The sequence below is a fragment of the Alligator sinensis genome, unplaced genomic scaffold (genome assembly GCF_000455745.1).
Source record: "Alligator sinensis unplaced genomic scaffold, ASM45574v1 scaffold1639_1, whole genome shotgun sequence".
Classification (NCBI taxonomy): Eukaryota; Metazoa; Chordata; order Crocodylia; family Alligatoridae; genus Alligator; species Alligator sinensis.
The window spans coordinates 115,866-122,916 of NW_005843315.1; the positions used below are offsets into that span (position 1 = coordinate 115,866).

Consider the following 7,051-nt stretch of genomic DNA (forward strand, 5'->3'; position numbering starts at 1 on the left):
CAAGCACTCAGAAGGCTTTGGAGACCAGGCACCTGGCATCTGGCATGAGGGAAAGGAGTGGGTGGAGCTACCCATCTCCATGGTGCTGGCTCCCCCAGGGAAAAGGCTCTGGGATGCTGCAGGATCTTTCACGCAGGCTGTCTGGAGCCAGGGGCTGAGACTCCAGTTCCAGGACTGCACGGGAGCCATTAGAAGAGCACTGGCCCATTCATTAGCACAGTCACTGCTCACTTCTTCTCCTGGGAATGAAAGGGTGGGGAGGAGGGTGCACAGCGATGAGGTAGGGAAGCTGAAGTTGGGTGAAGACCTCCTGCTGAGCTGAACTCTGAGGTTGGGGGACTCACTTGGCATAGCCCTGGTTCCCAGTGTTGGCGCTCTCATGCCACACTAATGAGAGACAAGCAAGACTCCCGCTGAAAACAGGACGATGAGCACAATGACAAGCAGGATGCTCAGCCCCAGAACTGCCACGTTCAGAGATTTGGCAGTCTTGCTGTACTTCTCTGCACCATTGGTATCGCCTGCAAGTTTGCGGTCTCTCACCTGGTGGAGGAGAGGACAAGTTGTAAGGGGAGATTGCTTAATACCAATGGGGGGCACCCACATCTCCTGTGTAAAGGGTTGAGTCTTTGCAGCTCTCAGAGGCCTCCACAGAGTTGTGGGTGTGGGTGGACTCTGAATGTAAGGCTACAGTCCCACATTGGTGGTGGCAAGCAGCAAAAAGAAAAGATGCCTCCCATTGTGGGACTCCATTGCCACCCTCAGTCCTGCGCCTCCATTCACAGCCCAGGACTCCTCTCACCTCCTCTGTCTGCTGGCCCTGCTCCCCTCATCCTCTCCATTTTTGCAGCCTGCAGGGAGCAGGGGGGATAGGGCCAGTGCTGCTGCCCCCCCCCCGCCCACTCTGTCACTGCCGCCTGCAGGGTTGGGGGGCCAGGGCCAGTGGTGCTGGCCTTGCTGCCGGGGGGGGGGCAGCACCGCTGACCCATCCACTCCATTGCCTGCTGGGGGGGGGGGACAGAGCCCTGGGGCTGCCCCTCCCCCCCCCACCCAGGGGAGCCGGCAAGGACAGAGCCCCCCACCACGCTGCCGCTGCCACCTTCAAGGAGCCCCGTTCTGTGCACTTCCCTGTTCCATCCACTCCATTGCCGCCACCTCCAGGGAGCAGGGCAGCTGGCCTCGCCCCCACGCCCACTTTGTCCCTTGTGTCTGTACCACCAAGGCAGCACTCCACTGCGCTGCCACCTCCTGTCCAAACACTGTATTTGTACTCTGATTGGTTGTTTCTGTTAGCCAATCAGAGTACGAATAAAACATTATGGACAGACAGACAGACAGATTAAGGCTTAGAATTCTGCCTTTTCCCTAACATTTCATTCATCCCGCAGCGTGCCTGTTCAGTCGCTCTTGTGAAGGCAGAGGTTGAGCCCAAGGGGCACTGACACCAGGTGTGCAGTCATTCCGGTAGCTAAGGAAAGCCAGCCTAGTGGTGACACCAACAGCTGGGCCACAGAAGCCCCCAGTGAGCTCATGATCAGCAAGAATGGCAGAGAGCACAGCTCTCAGTGGTGTCAGAGATTTGTGACTCTTAAGGGCACAAGGGATCATTATGACTTCATATATTAGAAAGGACCGTTTAGGCCTGGGTTTGGCAGGTAACTGAGTCTTATCCAGGAACGCATGGGCCAACTACTTGCTGCTGCATCAGATCTTATTCCCCATCCTCGCAAAACTGGGCTCCTTCCAGCACTGATTGCAGCTTACCTACAGGGAAGAATATGTTCTGATGCTCCTTATAAGTCATGTAGTCCTAACCCTTTGGCCAGGGCAGGATTATTTTCAGCACTATATCCTCTAGCACAGTGATTCTCAACCGGGGTGCTGTGACACCCAGATGGACCACAAGATTTCAAATAGGGATGCATCATGTTAAAAACATTTTGACCTGTTCTGGTTTTTATGAGTTCTTTGCACTGAAAAGTGGCTCTATACTATTTCTGTAGTCAAAGTAAAAACTTAAAGCTGGCTTTTTCCAAAGGGTGCCTGGAATCTAAAAAGATTGAGACCCATTGCTCTAGCACTTTGTTTGGCATGGATAAAGCTTCACTGTCACTACCATTAATTAGAAAATTAAAAAAAAGAAACCATACAATCCAATCCAGGCCTACACAGTTCCAAGCATGTATAAACAATCCTGGACCAATAAACAGCAGCCATGAGTTCAGAGCTATCAGGTTTTTTCTGTGGAAGCTCAGGACAGGGATACAGCAGTAGAAATCTGCCTATTCATAGACTGTAAGGCTGGATGGGACCTCCAAAGATCATCAGGTCTAGCCACAGGTGTTTTCAGCACTTCCAGCAGGGCATGATACTGTACAGCTTCAAGTGATCAAAGAAAATACCATACATGGTTTCATAGTAGAGCTAGGGATACTGCCAGAGGCAAAAGACATTGCTAAAAAGAAGGATGTGCACCCAAATGTTGAAAACAAGGAAATGCAGAAACTCTAGTAGGTCAAATTGAAAAGCACGATAAGGCAAGCCAAGGATTAATTTGAAGAGTACCTTGTGAAAAAAAATTAAAAGCAAAAGAAGATTTTTTAAAATATATCATCAGCAACAAGCTAGATGGAGAGTCTGTGGGACCCTCAGATAGGCTAGGTGTAAAAGATGCATGTGGGAAAAATGCAGCAGTAGTAGAGAAGCTATGTGAATACTTTCCCTTGGTTTTGACTACAGAGGATATTTGGGACACCAGATCAATTCTTCTTAGATAAATCCAAAGAGTTAAATCAAACTGAAGTGGCAATAAAGAAGGTTTGGGAACTGATCACAAAATTAAGCAGTAGCAAGTTACCAAGACTAGATGGCGTTCTCCCTAGAGGTTTGGAGGAAGTTAAATGTGCAGTTGTAGAGCTGTTGCTAATAGGATATAACCAATAGCTCCAAAAGCAAAGATGTTTGCACAGCTTATTGCTAATATGTATGTAAAGGTGCTGAAGGGTTTCCTCAGAGCTTGCAAGCTCAATCAGGGTGTTTGCACTCTTGGGACAAGGATCTGCAGCAGGCTGTGCACATAAATGGTATGCATGTGATTGGACAGCTGTAACTCTAGGGTGGGAAGCTCGGGAAAACAGGGGAGTCTGCTGGGGAGAGGGAAGCTGAATCTGTGCTGAGAAGGACTGCTTCTAGCACAACTGCTCCTGAGAGGACGACTGGCAGAAGAATTGTTGCTGAGTGAGCTGCTACTGAGGGCAGAGGAACTACAAGCCACCGAGTCCCCAGCAGGATCGCCTGGTATCCTTTACTAAAGGAGCAGGGGTTGTGCAAACAGGTTCCCCTCCCAACTCGTAAGTTCCCTGGGTGCAGGGAGTCACTGGGAGGGAGTCAGGGACAGGGGTTGCTAGAGGGGATTCTCTGGGCGAGCTAAAGAAAGCAGGGAATCGTGGCTGTGGGGGAGCTCCAGCAGAGAGCTCAATAATGTACAGCTGAGAAGGGGCACTCCAGGTGCCAAACACAGAGGAGCTGCCTTGGGAAGTGTCTGGGGAATGGTGTGATTGATTGCAGGCATCTAGGAAAGACCCGACAAGGGAAGAAACCCTGGTCTCTGGAGCAGTCACATCCGAGGTCCCGACAGGCACCCCCATCTTCTGTCCAGGTGACGGTATTGCCACTCCTCTTCTGAGGCAGAGCAAGCACAGCTCCCTGGGGCTTCACTGCAGCCACTGCACAGTGGGCTACTTTACTGCAGGCAGAGTGATTTTGCGGAGACCTGGCTAAGTGCAGAAACCTGTTATAAGTTGCCTGAGTGTTAAAGTTGATAGCATAATTGCTTTTGTTATATGATAAGTATTTGCTTTATCTGCTGGTATAGATTATTATTGATCTCATTGAAAATATTTTGTTTTGTTATTTATGGGATGTCAAATTTGTCAATCTCTCAGTTATTATTGTAAATAATACATTATTGTAAATAGTTATTTAGTGTGTGGTCTGGTGCGGGGAGGACCACAGGAGAGCACTCCCACGAGTGGTGCTCCCAGCCTGTAGACAGGGTAGGGGTAGACTGAAAACTATTGGTACCCCAGGATCCCAAAAATTTGGACGTGGCTGCGGGTAGCACCGCCACCAGGTTACATGTGGAACTCACTGCCACAGCAGGCTGTCAAGGCAGGTAGCACAACCACCTTCAAAAAGGGAGTAGACACGTTCATGAAAGACAAGTCAGTTGGGAGCTATTAACAAGAACAGTCAGGAATGTCTCCTCTGACAGCCCTAAACTAATGATGGTTGATGCCAGGGGGAGTCTGATGGGAATGGATAACTCAAGCTATCCCTGTTTCATATATTCTCCATCTAAAATATCTACTGTTTGCCACTGACGGATAGGCCTATTTCTTGTGCAATGACAGTAAGCCAAAGTCTATCAGGAACTACAAGCTTCCATCAGTGGTACCCAGCAACTGATGTCTTGGGACAACAAATGACACAGGATCCTGGGCTAGATGGACTCCTGGTCTTACTCACTATGGCATTTCTTAGGTTCTTACATCCTTATGTCCTAATGCCTATATTTTAATAACTACCAGGTATTTGCATATTGAATAGCTGCATAAACTCCTTGAATGCACAGCAGTATCCAGCATCCCTATAACTCTTGGTATCTTAACTGTGCTCAGGTTATCATCATGTTCAGTGTGCAACTCTGCCCACTTCATATTTAACAGGAGGAACAGTGGAAGTGGGTGGCCAGGGGCAGATCCAGGGGGTTGCAGTGGTGCAGTAGTTCCCACCTTTGATTTCTGCTCTACCCAAAGTTTGATACAGAGGGCATGGCAGGGGCAGCAGCATTTCTGTTGAGACAGCTGTGAGGGAATCACTTGACTTCATGCTAATTATAATCCACCTGATTCCTTCAGCTCTTCATTCCACAGGTGACAATGGCTCCAGCAGTTCTCCTGTCTTTTACCTGCTCTTAATCACGTAGCTCCTATTTCACAGCCCTGGAGACTATTTTCTGTTTACTCAAATGTGGAAACCTTAACTTGGGGAACATCAACTCAAGTATGGAATTAACTTTTTGTGAAGCATTGCACTGTCAACCTGCTCAAGAAGATTACATTTTTTTTTCTGAATCTGAAAGAGATGTAGAGTCTAATGGCAGCAGGACTGATGACACAACATTTTTGGATTATTTTTGCCTAGTTTTTTGTGGCTTTTTATATATAATGCTTGGGCAGCGCAGCCTCACCTTGACAGAGAAGGCAAGCACCAGGAAGCCGAGGCAGCAGGGGTGCAGAAGATGGTGCTGAAGGGGGACCAGAGCACGTAGTTGTGGGGTGGCTCCGGGGGGGGCTCTGCGCTGCCCTGTAGGCAACACTGTAGCGGGGGTGCTGGCCTGGCCCGGCAGCGGGAGGGGACAGGGTGGGCCAGGCAGTGCTGAGGTGGCCACAGGGGCGCAGCGCAGAGGGGGCCCCTGGGCTGGGTTGTGTACCTCCCCCCTGGTTACAGTCCTTGCTCCTTGTCATCCAGCGCGTAACAGACACTACCGCAGGCTTCCTTCACAATTCTCAAATTCCCCATGATAGATTTCCTTTTTTCCAAAACGAATTAAAGCTGATGGGGTCTGCTTTCTTGTTTTGTTTGTCTCACAAACCTCGGAACTGATCAAAAAAATTAGCTGGAGTTGAACTAAACTCTGTATCTGAAACTAAAGCTTTTCGTTAATGTGTCCATCCTGGCGACAGAGACATTAAAGACACCATGCGGCTGCTCAAACAATACTAGAAACTGCAGGGGCTTGAGGGGAAAGTCCTATTCAGCTCTACTCCCTCCAAACATTCATTGCCTTTGGATCAAGAATGAGTTGAGGGCCCCTCAGGGCACCCACTAGATATGAAGCCGCCTTCATTCTGATCCAGGAAGGAGCAGCCTGTAGACAGGGATGGCTCCTGTCACCCCCTGGTGAAATGATAGTGTCCAAGGCTCTGTCTATGCCTTGGACACTATCAGTCTGGAGGTGTAATTGAAGCAGACCCCAAGTAACTTTAAAGTAGCTAGCTTAGGCACTGGTGCCTTACTTCTGCTGAGCACTTATGCTTACGCAGACTCCTCCCAGCCTGCTGACACTCATCTTGTTATGGCTATGGTGTTACCAGCACCTGAGCTAGTAAGTTTATAGCTAGTCCAGGTGCATCTTTGTGGGCTGCAGTCACATCTTTGAGTCCAGTCCTCTGAGGCCAGATCCTCAGCTGGTACACATAGGCACAACCTCACTGACTTCATGGAGCCCAATAGATTTATTACAAGAGAGCATGTGCTTTTTTATTTTAGGTCTCATAAAATATACAGGACAGTGCAACTGATTGGGGGAGGGGTGGATGGTGACCAGCCCCAAATTGGGGAGGGGTGCAGAGAAAGTAGCCCCCACACTGCTGACATGGTTGTCTCCACTACCACTGGCTGGCCAGCTGCAGCTTCTGGACTGAACAGATGCAGTGAAGAGATATAACAAGTGTCTTGAAGGTATGGAGGGTGCAACTTGTTTGTGCCCGGTTTTCTAAAGCAGCAGTTCCCAAACAATGATCCGCAAATCCACAGTAATGGTCTTGGGAACTGCAGTGCTCCCACCACCGTCATTTTTTGATTCCAAGCTTGCTGGTATTGGTGCATGGTGGCCTCCAACACATTCTGGAGGTTGTGAGGGGTCAGCTAGCTCAAAAAAGTTTGGGAAGCACCAATCTAAAACCAGCTCACTTGCACCCCAAGAAATCCACCTGCTCTCACATCATGGACATGTACGCACAGCTCGGTCACTATCGCACGTCATACTATCCGTGGGTTGTGTTGAGGGTCCAGCTGCCAGAAACCTACTGTTTACTCTTAACATCAGGAAGTCCTGCTGGGGGCCAGCAGCCAACACCGCCCAGGCACACCTGTACTTTCTAGCTGCTCCATGTGGTGGCAGCTGAGGAAAGTTTTGCCTGGTGTGGAAGAAATCAAACTTCGCATTGTGTTTGTATCAGAATTGGCAGAGCCATCTAGGTTTATT

The 7,051-nt window shown here is 49.3% G+C and overlaps 1 pseudogene; it reads right to left on the bottom strand.

Annotated features, from left to right (window-relative positions):
* Positions 1-387: 387 nt before the first annotated feature.
* LOC112548595 lies at positions 388-6,829 on the bottom strand (annotated as a pseudogene).
* Between the last annotated feature and the right edge of the window lie 222 nt (positions 6,830-7,051).